At 55.7% G+C, this 12,500-nt stretch overlaps 3 non-coding genes across 3 annotated transcripts; 2 read left to right on the top strand and 1 right to left on the bottom strand.

Moving 5' to 3' along the window:
• Nucleotides 1-2,443: 2,443 nt before the first annotated feature.
• Nucleotides 2,444-2,635, bottom strand: LOC140214914 (U2 spliceosomal RNA). Its single transcript, XR_011891840.1, has one exon. It is a non-coding gene; the product is annotated as a U2 spliceosomal RNA (small nuclear RNA).
• Nucleotides 2,636-8,286: 5,651 nt separating this feature from the next.
• On the top strand, nucleotides 8,287-10,101 carry LOC140214915 (small subunit ribosomal RNA). Its single transcript, XR_011891841.1, has one exon. It is a non-coding gene; the product is annotated as a small subunit ribosomal RNA (ribosomal RNA).
• A 1,574-nt stretch (nucleotides 10,102-11,675) lies between these two features.
• On the top strand, nucleotides 11,676-11,828 carry LOC140214913 (5.8S ribosomal RNA). The gene has a single exon (XR_011891839.1). It is a non-coding gene; the product is annotated as a 5.8S ribosomal RNA (ribosomal RNA).
• The last annotated feature ends 672 nt before the right edge of the window (nucleotides 11,829-12,500 follow it).

Here is a 12,500-nt window from a genome sequence, read left to right on the forward strand (position 1 = left end):
AAAGGCAGCCATTCTTCTTAGCATGGTTTCTCTCTTTTGCTCTCTCATTCGCGCACGGAAATTTCTTCGTACGGGAATTTTATGAAGCGAAGGCGGCTGCAGACCATTTTCTTTGTTTAGTTCATGTTCGTAGGCGCAAATTACAAACCTAACACTTGGAGCAACATTTCCACTACTCTAGAGGGGCATAAACTGTAGACAGTGCACGCTTTCTCATTTATCCAATCGCTCGCAAACACATTGCATTGCTAGTCTACAGTGGCAATACAAAGTGACGTTTCACCATGCACGTCGAAGTTCATTACCAGTACCGCGCCAGCATCGACCGGCCGGCGAAGCGACGAGCTCAGCAGCGCATGCGCAAGGCCCGACACCACCCCAACCGAGCTTCCCTGCTTATCGGAGAGAGCAAGTGCGCGTGAACACGGGCGCGTCTGAGTATCTGGATTTAAAAAAAAAAAGAAAAAGAAAGCGTTTCCGAGATATTGACAAAGACAAGTGGTCGCGGTCGCTCTGAATCTTATCGTATTATAGAAAACGTGGGATGGCGGCGCTTCCTCGAGGGTCAGAAAGTACAATCGTCGAACTAGGTGGCAAGTGGAGTACATCCTTTTTCTTGGAACGGTTTGCAATTGACTGCTTGAATGTGCCGACCACGCGTCGCGGGTCGCGTATAGAGCCAACCGTTGGCAAGCACGCGTCTAGCGTAGCAGCAGAACCGATCGCGGTTGCGATAACCCATCGTTGGCAGCGAAAAAGAAAAACACCCACACGCAGTTTGTAGCAATAACCGTACAAATCAATGTGGTTTTAAATATAGCTTCACTGGTCACCCAAGAAGGGCACCGAAACTTTCTCATGACGCACACCGCTGTAGTCCACAAAGAACAAAGCGCACAAAATAGATATGATACAGCCGCACCGCATTATTTCGTGTTTTCACCATTTCATTACTTTCGTGTGCATGCGCGCTAGGGCCACGCAGGCCAGGAGTAAAAGGCACGAAAAAAAAAAAAAAAATGGTACGCAATCCTAAGCTTTGACTTGACTGCTGTGGCACTCGCATTTGTGTTCTTTACCTTAGGCGAACGCAATGCGCAAACTGAACTGGAATTTCCAATAATGGAAATTCCTGTTTGGCTCATATTTGCGTTTTTCGCCCGAGCAAGCGCTTCACTGCACTACGCTTTGCCCCTTCAACGTGGCTACACTGCCCGGCAGGCGTGTTCTGCGTAGGGCCGAACCTGCAGGCAAAAAGCATGGGCGCCGCCATCTTGTTGAGAGCGGCGCCAGGGACACAATCGCGCCTAGCTCATTGAGTTTTCCCCCAAAACTGAAAAAAATTTGACTTCATTAAACGAGAAAGATGCCACGAGTGTCCCAACAAAAAGCTTTGAGGATTACCGAAGGGTAACTGAGGGCGACGCAACGGGCTCTGGAAAGAAGGATGATGGGTGTGGCGTCACGGGGGGATCGGAATAGAGCAGATTGGGGTGTGCGAGAACAAACGCTCGTTAATGACACCAAAGTTTAAACCAGGAAAAACAAATGGGCATGCGCAGGGCATGCAATCTGGGGGGAAGATAACCGGTGGCCATTAAGGGTTACAGACTGAATTCCGAGAGGAGGGAAGCGTAGCAGGGGGTGGCAGAAAGGTAGGAGGGCAGATTAGATTAGGGACTACATGGCGACAATCGGCACCTGACCGGGGTACTTGGAGGATCATGGGAGATGCCTTTGCCCTGCAGTGGGCGTAGCCAGGATGATGATGATGATGATGTTCATGATGAAAAGGTAGCAACAGGTCTTCGTAACATACAGGTTAGAAAGATGAGGCACCTTTTAACCCTTGAATATATTTCGCCACATTCGGGCATACGACAAGTTTGTTTTCGAGGCGCTCGGTCCCACTGCTGCGAAAATGTGTACACAAAGGCTGCACAGTAGTTGCCAGAAATCGGGCACTCTATTTTTCTTTCATAGGGAATCTTTCTTCCACTTGGGCAGCGGATTTCGGCGGCAGGGCGAGCTTGCGTGGGCGCGGTGGTTTACGGATCCAAGCGATAGTGAACTCCAAAATCCAGTGTTGGCTTTGAGTGGGATTCATATTGATTGCGAACCCCACGGCTAATCCTACCCCCCATCCCCCCAAGTGGCTCTTTACAGGAGACAATCATTCAGAGACATCGGACAAATAGGAATTCTGGTTCTTTCTTTTGCTTTCATTAATTTTTCTCGAAGCCCATAACTAGAAATTTGCTGGAGCGGCTGTCCCATTTGCGACGCAACAAGTGCGACGCTACACACAGATGGAGTGGCAGTTTAATTACTCTCGTGGTCCGCGAACCGGCATCGTTGCGTGTAGTATAGGAATGGTGCGTGTCAAGTCAGTGCTCGCGTTGAGCTTGTGCTCTTCATTTTGATTGAATGAAGTCTCACCTAAGTGAGCGGGGCCGATCCCGGAGGTAGTGCAATACCGGGCCGACCTGCGGCGGAGGTGAAGCAGGCTTCAAGCACTCCGCCAACTTCCAAAAATAGGTTTAATATCGTGGGTCCATATAGAACCCGTATCAGATATTAAGCTGATAAGAACAGAGTTTTTTATTTATGCTAGTTACAAATACATCAAAAATATGTTACAAAACCAAGGAAAAAACGGATAAAAGGTGTATAATCTAAAAACGCAAACAAATGACTAAAAAAACTAGTTAGTGGTGTTAGTGATAAAAGGCTAAAACTGTAAAGGTGTAAAATACATGGCAAAACGCTTCTCTAAAACATAAAAGATCATTAAGAGGTGCCTACATGGGCTTTAAAAATCTTCGTAGATGGGCTTCGTAAATCTTCGTACATGGGCTTTAAAAATCTACACTTTGATCTTAGCCAAAAGGCCGAGAAGCGATGTCCTTCACTTCACTTCATTGTACTACTGCCTTGTGGGCGCCCTGCCGACATGGGTAACCTCAGCAACAGCGTGGGCAATATTATAAAATTCAGCCTGTGTACAGACTCAACGCTCCCTATCTCACGGATGAATTCGCAACGCCTCAGTCTTTCGCTGTTAACGAAACGCTGTCGCGTAGAAACGAGACCCGAGTGCAAGCTTGCTTGTAACGCGAAACCAACCAAGGCAACCTCGTAGAAAACGGAACAGGCGAGCGGAAAAAAAACGCGCCAGGGGAATGCTTACTTCCGTCTGAATGCGACCGCTCAAGGTGACCTTCCTTGAGGGCTTCGTTTCAAGCCCGTGTGCAATTGTAATATACTACGCGCATTTCCTTCATTTCTTTTTATTTACCGCAAGGCCCACTGAAAATTTTGATACGGCACAGGCCGGGACGGATCGCAACGTGTCGAATCGACCGGTAGAATTAGGTAGCATGCCCCATGTACGAAGACGAGCAACATAGAAGTGAATGACAAAATAAATATAGAAAACGCTGCACACTCCTTCCAACCGGAAACATAGAGGGGAGAAAGATCGCCATCTGAAACACAGGCATTGTAAAAAAAAGAAAAAAAAAAGTGCTACCTCATCATCTTTACCATTACCGTGTGTGTGTATGTATATATGCATGTGTGTGTGTGTGTGTTTGTGTATTTATATATATATATATATATATATATATATATATATACGCACACATGCTAGCATAGCTTAAACGCAGCTGGAAAGCTCAGCCTTGCACAAGAACCACCCCCTGTCGCAAACCCCTTTGAAACATTCAAATGCCAAACACGAGTAGAGCGAGGTCGTTCGAACCTGGCGCCAAAACGCATTGGCGCCATCTGTGTACGGAACTAGGAAAACCTGCGGACTTTGCAATACAGAAAGAAAGGTAGATGGCGCGAGCTAACGCTCCATTGCATACTAAGAACGAGAGTTAGTGAATAATGGCAGAAACGTCTTGGGAAGAGAAAAAAAAAAAAAACACGCAAAAGTTGTTGGCTTGTGCAAGCACTCTATGTTACAGCGATTAAAGAGCATAGCATCTTCTACAACAGCAGCTACAAAAAGAAGAAGAACGTGAGAGAGGGAGAGAGACAGGCGTGTTTCTTTGGAATGCAGAGCATGCAGCACATACTATAAAGTGCCAAAGAGACGGGGAAAGCAGATGGCGCGAAGGTGTATGTCCTCAAAGCTTGAAAGCAATTTCTAAATTACATGTACCGAAGTCCACCTACTCTCATCAGGTTGCTCCCGCCTCCAGTTGCGTTTAAAGTGAAATTACAGTCGCCTCAAAGGCAGACAGAGAGAGAGTGAAAATAGGTACACTTGCTTCGCGCAGCTGCAGCCGTTCAAATTTTACAGCAAGAGCACTCCCGAAGCAACAAAGTCCGCTGCCGCCTGGGCGCAATGCGCTCGCTTCAGTAAATTGCCGTGCTGGCCTCGGCAACCAAGAGGTGTAGTGCGGCAGACTGCTGCATTGTAGCACACCGCAAACCGTGCAGACGTAAGCGATCGCCTCGACATCGCTGCGAGCGCTCGAAGAGACAAAGTCCGAAACCACGTGTGCCGGGGCGGTGCGAGCGCGACGCCTTTGACGCAACTTTTGCGTACAAGCCGCCGCACCGCCACGACGGAATCGCTGGCATCCCGCACGCAGCTGCATTGTGTCACGCCGGCAATCGTTGAAACACCACGCAGTCGTCGGCGTCGGCCCCGACATGGTTGCGAGCGCTGGAAGAGACAAAGTCCGAAACCGCGTGTGCCGGGGCGGCGCGAGCGCGACGCCTTTGACGCAACTTTTGCGTACAAGCCGCCGCACGGACACGACGGAGCCGGTGTCACCCTGCAGAGGGCTGCACTATAGCACGCCGGGAACCGGCAAAGAACCGCGCAGACGTCGTCGTTGGCCGCGGCGTTGCCGCGAGCACGCGAAGAGACAAAGTCCGAAAGGACGTCAGCCGGGGCGTCGAGCACGCCGCCCGCACTGTTCGCACGCGTGCTCGGAAATGGCGAAGGGGCCGCGCTAGCGTGCCTTGAATCGGTGAGCGGCGGTACCGCGGCGATCGCCAGAGCTCGAATCCGCCCTGCAAAAGCCAAATATTGGCGCTCGGCTCGGCGCAGTACGCCGCCGCGTCGCACGAGTACGGCCCCATGGAGGTCTGGGCACTTATCGCTGCTACTGTAAGGGGCCGTACGGCCCCGGCCGACATTGTACCGTAGTGCGATTTTCGGCTTGCGCGTGCTCGTGGCGTAGTCCGCGCACCGTTCCGACGTCGACAATCGTGCCCACGACTACGCGAGCGCTGGAAGAGACAAAGTCCGAAACCGCGTGTGCCGGGGCGGCGCGAGCGCGACGCCTTTGACGCAACTTTTGCGTACAAGCCGCCGCACGGACACGACGGAGCCGGTGTCGCCCTGCAGAGGGCTGCACTATAGCACGCCGGGAACCGGCAAAGAACCGCGCAGACGTCGTCGTTGGCCGCGGCGTTGCCGCGAGCACGCGAAGAGACAAAGTCCGAAACGACGTCAGCCGGGGCGTCGAGCACGCCGCCCGCACTGTTCGCACGCGTGCTCGGAAATGGCGAAGGGGCCGCGCTAGCGTGCCTTGAATCGGTGAGCGGCGGTACCGCGGCGATAGCCAGAGCTCGAATCCGCCCTGCAAAAGCCAAATATTGGCGCTCGGCTCGGCGCAGTACGCCGCCGCGTCGCACGAGTACGGCCCCATGGAGGTCTGGGCACTTATCGCTGCTACTGTAAGGGGCCGTACGGCCCCGGCCGACATTGTACCGTAGTGCGATTTTCGTCTTGCGCGTGCTCGTGGCGGTGTCCGCGCACCGTTCCGACGTCGACAATCGTGCCCACGACTACGCGAGCGCTGGAAGAGACAAAGTCCGAAACCGCGTGTGCCGGGGCGGCGCGAGCGCGACGCCTTTGACGCAACTTTTGCGTACAAGCCGCCGCACGGACACGACGGAATCGCTGGCATCCCGCACGCAGCTGCATTGTGTCACGCCGGCAATCGTTGAAACACCACGCAGTCGTCGGCGTCGGCCCCGACATGGTTGCGAGCGCTGGAAGAGACAAAGTCCGAAACCGCGTGTGCCGGGGCGGCGCGAGCGCGACGCCTTTGACGCAACTTTTGCGTACAAGCCGCCGCACGGACACGACGGAGCCGGTGTCGCCCTGCAGAGGGCTGCACTATAGCACGCCGGGAACCGGCAAAGAACCGCGCAGACGTCGTCGTTGGCCGCGGCGTTGCCGCGAGCACGCGAAGAGACAAAGTCCGAAACGACGTCAGCCGGGGCGTCGAGCACGCCGCCCGCACTGTTCGCACGCGTGCTCGGAAATGGCGAAGGGGCCGCGCTAGCGTGCCTTGAATCGGTGAGCGGCGGTACCGCGGCGATCGCCAGAGCTCGAATCCGCCCTGCAAAAGCCAAATATTGGCGCTCGGCTCGGCGCAGTACGCCGCCGCGTCGCACGAGTACGGCCCCATGGAGGTCTGGGCACTTATCGCTGCTACTGTAAGGGGCCGTACGGCCCCGGCCGACATTGTACCGTAGTGCGATTTTCGTCTTGCGCGTGCTCGTGGCGGTGTCCGCGCACCGTTGCGACGTCGACAATCGTGCCCACGACTACGCGAGCGCTGGAAGAGACAAAGTCCGAAACCGCGTGTGCCGGGGCGGCGCGAGCGCGACGCCTTTGACGCAACTTTTGCGTACAAGCCGCCGCACGGCCACGACGGAGCCGGTGTCACCCTGCAGAGGGCTGCACTGTAGCACGCCGGGAACCGGCAAAGAACCGCGCAGACGTCGTCGTTGGCCGCGGCGTTGCCGCGAGCACGCGAAGAGACAAAGTCCGAAACGACGTCAGCCGGGGCGTCGAGCACGCCGCCCGCACTGTTCGCACGCGTGCTCGGAAATGGCGAAGGGGCCGCGCTAGCGTGCCTTGAATCGGTGAGCGGCGGTACCGCGGCGATCGCCAGAGCTCGAATCCGCCCTGCAAAAGCCAAATATTGGCGCTCGGCTCGGCGCAGTACGCCGCCGCGTCGCACGAGTACGGCCCCATGGAGGTCTGGGCACTTATCGCTGCTACTGTAAGGGGCCGTACGGCCCCGGCCGACATTGTACCGTAGTGCGATTTTCGTCTTGCGCGTGCTCGTGGCGGTGTCCGCGCACCGTTGCGACGTCGACAATCGTGCCCACGACTACGCGAGCGCTGGAAGAGACAAAGTCCGAAACCGCGTGTGCCGGGGCGGCGCGAGCGCGACGCCTTTGACGCAACTTTTGCGTACAAGCCGCCGCACGGCCACGACGGAGCCGGTGTCACCCTGCAGAGGGCTGCACTGTAGCACGCCGGGAACCGGCAAAGAACCGCGCAGACGTCGTCGTTGGCCGCGGCGTTGCCGCGAGCACGCGAAGAGACAAAGTCCGAAACGACGTCAGCCGGGGCGTCGAGCACGCCGCCCGCACTGTTCGCACTCGTGCTCGGAAATGGCGAAGGGGCCGTGCTAGCGTGCCTCGAATCGATCGGCCGGGGGCCCCGTAGGGCGACAGACAGGCAATTGTGCAGGAAACCGTACTGGCCATTGGCGAGAAATTGCCGTTCGCGCATTCGGTGGACGCGCTGCGCTTTCACGACTTCGGCATTGTGCTGCCGACGTAAGCTTTCAATCTTGCTCGCGGCGTTACGAGGCGGCACGATTTTCGCCAAACGCTCGTCGAAAGTGGCACGAGTACGGCCCCATGGAGGTCTGGGTACTTATCGCTGCTATTATATGGGGGTCCCAGAGAGCAGTCGCCCCCAAAGCGACCTGGGTGTTTGATATGCGGCGGGCTTCGTGCCCGTCAAGCGTGTCCCCGGTATCGCTCCCGTGGATCCCACAGCTGACGTCTGCAGCCTCATCCGCTTGATGCGTTAGGGGCTGGTTGTCGGACGACGCTTTTTCCACGATATCGAAGTGTGTTCCGCATCGTCCTCGGACGAATCAAATACGAAAGCGCCGAAGGCGCGGGCGTGACCCGTCGCCTAGCGGCTTTGCCGTCTCGGCTACGTTGCAAGTGTCGGTCGGTCCACCAGTGCTGCGGGCTCGAGAGAAACCGCAAGCCGCGATCGAGTCGACACAACCGGTCTATCGAGAATGTTGCGTGCTTCTTGCCGCGTGGCGATACCCGGCCCTGCGGGGAGGGCGCCGTTGCGAGCTCGAACGCCGTCGTCTCGGACTGTGCAAAGTGCTACCCTTTGCGAGAACGAAGCGTGTTGGGGCGCCTGAAGGTGGCCTCGGCATCGCAAAAACGGCGTCCGGCCTGCTTGAAAGGCTGGACGCGCAGTTGAACGATTACCTGGTTGATCCTGCCAGTAATCATATGCTTGTCTCAAAGATTAAGCCATGCATGTCTAAGTACATGCCGAAATAAGGCGAAACCGCGAATGGCTCATTAAATCAGTTATGGTTCCTTAGATCGTTTCTTCCTACTTGGATAACTGTGGCAATTCTAGAGCTAATACATGCAGTGAGCCTGAAGCCCTTTGGGCGACGGGTGCTTTTATTAGACCAAGATCGATCGGGTTTCGGCCCGTATTGTGTGGTGACTCTGGATAACTTTGTGCTGATCGCATGGCCACGAGCCGGCGACGTTTCTTTCAAGTGTCTGCCTTATCAACTTTCGATGGTAGGTTACTTGCTTACCATGGTTGTTACGGGTAACGGAGAATCAGGGTTCGATTCCGGAGAGGGAGCCTGAGAAACGGCTACCACATCCAAGGAAGGCAGCAGGCGCGCAAATTACCCACTCCCGGCACGGGGAGGTAGTGACGAAAAATAACAATACGGGACTCTTTTGAGGCCCCGTAATTGAAATGAGTACACTCTAAATCCTTTAACGAGGATCAATTGGAGGGCAAGTCTGGTGCCAGCAGCCGCGGTAATTCCAGCTCCAATAGCGTATACTAAAGCTGCTGCGGTTAAAAAGCTCGTAGTTGGATCTCAGTTCCAGACGAGTAGTGCATCTACCCGATGCGACGGCTCGGACTGAACATCATGCCGGTCCTTTCTTGGTGCACTTCATTGTGTGCCTCGAGAAGGCCGGTGCTTTTACTTTGAAAAAATTAGAGTGCTCAACGCAGGCGAGTCGCCTGAATAAACTTGCATGGAATAATAGAACAAGACCTCGTTTCTGTTCTGTTGGTTTTTGGAATACGAGGTAATGATTAAGAGGGACAGACGGGGGCATTCGTATTGCGGCGCTAGAGGTGAAATTCTTGGACCGTCGCAAGACGAACTACTGCGAAAGCATTTGCCAAGAATGTTTTCTTTGATCAAGAACGAAAGTCAGAGGTTCGAAGGCGATCAGATACCGCCCTAGTTCTGACCATAAACGATGCCAACCAGCGATCCGCCTGAGTTACTCAAATGACTCGGCGGGCAGCTTCCGGGAAACCAAAGTGTTTGGGTTCCGGGGGAAGTATGGTTGCAAAGCTGAAACTTAAAGGAATTGACGGAAGGGCACCACCAGGAGTGGAGCCTGCGGCTTAATTTGACTCAACACGGGAAAACTTACCCGGCCCGGACACTGGGAGGATTGACAGATTGAGAGCTCTTTCTTGATTCGGTGGATGGTGGTGCATGGCCGTTCTTAGTTGGTGGAGCGATTTGTCTGGTTAATTCCGATAACGAACGAGACTCTAGCCTATTAAATAGGTGCGGGGTTCCCAGCACCTTACAACCTTCTTAGAGGGACAAGCGGCTCCTAGCCGCACGAAACAGAGCAATAACAGGTCTGTGATGCCCTTAGATGTCCGGGGCCGCACGCGCGCTACACTGAAGGAAGCAGCGTGTCTTTATCCCTGTCTGAAAAGACTGGGTAACCCGTGGAACTTCTTTCGTGATTGGGATAGGGGCTTGCAATTGTTCCCCTTGAACGAGGAATTCCCAGTAAGCGCGAGTCATAAGCTCGCGTTGATTACGTCCCTGCCCTTTGTACACACCGCCCGTCGCTACTACCGATTGAATGATTTAGTGAGGTCTTCGGACCGATGTCCGGCGCGGCCTTTCGGTTGCGCCGGTCTGTTGGAAAGATGACCAAACTTGATCATTTAGAGGAAGTAAAAGTCGTAACAAGGTTTCCGTAGGTGAACCTGCGGAAGGATCATTACCGGATTGTGAAGGGTGGCGAGCGCCATTGTTTCTACCCCGTGTGGGTGAAGCAGCTCGCTGCGCCCGACGCTTTCCGCCGCTGGCCCCGCTTGGACGCGGGGACGGCTATACCCGAACATGCCGGGGACTGCCTGAATTTTGAGGGGCGCCCCGTGCCAAATTTGTTGCGCCCAGTGGACGCCGGCTGCAACCTTGGACGGTTGGCTTGGCCGCGCCCGCGGGTAGAAACGGCGTAACGCACACTGGGTGGGCTTTCTGTCCGCTTTGGCGCTCTTGCGCGGAATGGGAGTAAGACGACCCGACCTGCTGCTTTGCCCAGTACGAGGGGAACGGCGAAGCGTGCGGTCGGTCAAGGAACTGACGGTCGAGAGCTAATGCCGCTGCCGCTTAGTACACACACGGAACCGTGGTGCGAGCGCTCTCCCGTCCTCCGCGGCAAACGCTGCCGAGTCTGAAAAGTCTGGCGGCTGCCGGTCGCTTCCTGCGGCGAGTATGGAGTAACGACCCGACTTTGTTGCCGCCCAAGTACTAAAGGAACGGTGTGGCGCTCGGTCGGTCATGGAACTGTCGGTATGAGGGTGCGGCTGCCAAGTACGGAAGGAACCGTGGCCTAAAGTGCTCTCCCGTCCTCCGCGGCAAATGCCACCGAGTCCGAAAGGGCCGGAGGCTGCCGGTCGGCTCCTGCTCGTGACGCGCGAGGTGTCGAGATCGCGGTTTAATGCGACGACGTCTGCAGGCTATTCGCCCGCCGCCGAGGGAAAGGCGGCGTTGCTGCGAAGTACCGAAGGAAACGCGGCTTTGCTACGTCGGAAGCGTTCTGCGGTTAGCGGACTTGTGCGCTTTGGGAAGGCGCCGCACGTCGAAAGAGGAAGTACGGACAGACGAGGGACTGTAGTCCCGGATTCGAACGCACTTGCGGCCAGGCCCTTGCTGGCTTCGTCTTCCGCCTCAAGTAGACTTGTTGTGGCGCCGGCGCAGGGAGCCGTCCCTGGCACTGGCCGAGTGGTTTTGGAGAGCTGCGCGAGTACGCGCGCCGGGCTCTTGTCTTTCGTCTCAAGTAGGCTGTTGGATCAACAGCGGTTATGCTGCGGCGATCTGCCGATGCGAAAGTGTGTGTGTGTTTGAGGCCCTTCTATGAACCTACTGCTGACTGAAGCGAAGCACGTCGATGGGGGTGAAGCCCTGCCCGTGGCCGTGTAGCCGTTAAAGACTCCACAGCGGCTTAGCCCTAATCATGGCTCTGTCGCTCTTTGCAATTTTTAGTGGAGCGATGTGAACGTGCACACGAGACACACGGGTCCGGTGGTTGGATGGCAGGTAAAACCGGCTTCGAGTGCGCGCAAACGGCATAAGCTACCTCGAGGGCAAGCGAGGAAGGCGTGGGCGCAAAACACACGCGCGAGTAGCAGGAGTGGAGTGCCATTAGGCTTTCAGCTGCTGAGACGCGGCCGCCGAAAGAGCGAGACTGGAGGAGCGCACGCCGAAAGGCGCTCTTCGAAACCACACACAGGGAGACGCCACGTGCCTAAAACCCTGGTTGTACTGTACTGAATTGAACAAACTATTTTTCACGACTCTAAGCGGTGGATCACTCGGTTCTCGGGTCGATGAAGAACGCAGCCAGCTGCGAGACTTGGTGTGAATTGCAGGACACACTGAGCACTGATTCTTTGAACGCACATTGCGGCCTTGGGTCTTCCCTTGGCTTCGTCTGTCTGAGGGTCGGATCACATATCAAGAGAGACTTCGGCGCACAGGGAACGTGCGTCCGTCGACTCGTTTTGACCGCGTCGGCATCATGGACAGTACGTTGAGCGCTAAAGCCACGCGCCAGCGGCCTCACGAGAGGGAGACGGTGGCAAACCGTTGTGCCAATTCTTCGAAAAGACGGAAACGAGGCATTACTACTGCAGCGTGACGAGTGCGCGCCTCTAGCAAGACCGCCGCAGGATGGAGTCGGATACCTGCAGGGAAAGAGCGGTCCAAGCACGAGGCGCGAACGTCTGTTGCCATGTAGCGCGCACGTTTGCGAGAGAGTCGGAAGCGCACGCTTGCGTGCACGGAAAACGTGGGAATGAAACGCCGGCCGATTCCCGCGCCGTGCGCAAAGCCAGCGCGATCGCAATTTGCGCTGTTTGCCTTCGAAGTACGTCGAGCTCCAGAGCTGGTCGCTCGTTCACGTCACCGCAGTTGTGTGGGCGCCCTTCCGGGCTTCGTCGCAGGAATGGGAATCGGCAGATTCTTGCGAGGAGCGGGGAGGAGAAGGGTGGCCCCCGAAAGCGGTTCGACGCGACAGCGCAGTCTGCGAGCGAGAAGAGTCACGGCACGGCGGAGAATTGCCGCGAAACGGAAAATGTCTCCTTCGAGAGCGTGGGTGCCCCGTTGGCCGAGCTGAAG

This window comes from Dermacentor andersoni, unplaced genomic scaffold (genome assembly GCF_023375885.2).
Source record: "Dermacentor andersoni unplaced genomic scaffold, qqDerAnde1_hic_scaffold ctg00000747.1, whole genome shotgun sequence".
NCBI lineage: Eukaryota > Metazoa > Arthropoda > Arachnida > Ixodida > Ixodidae > Dermacentor > Dermacentor andersoni.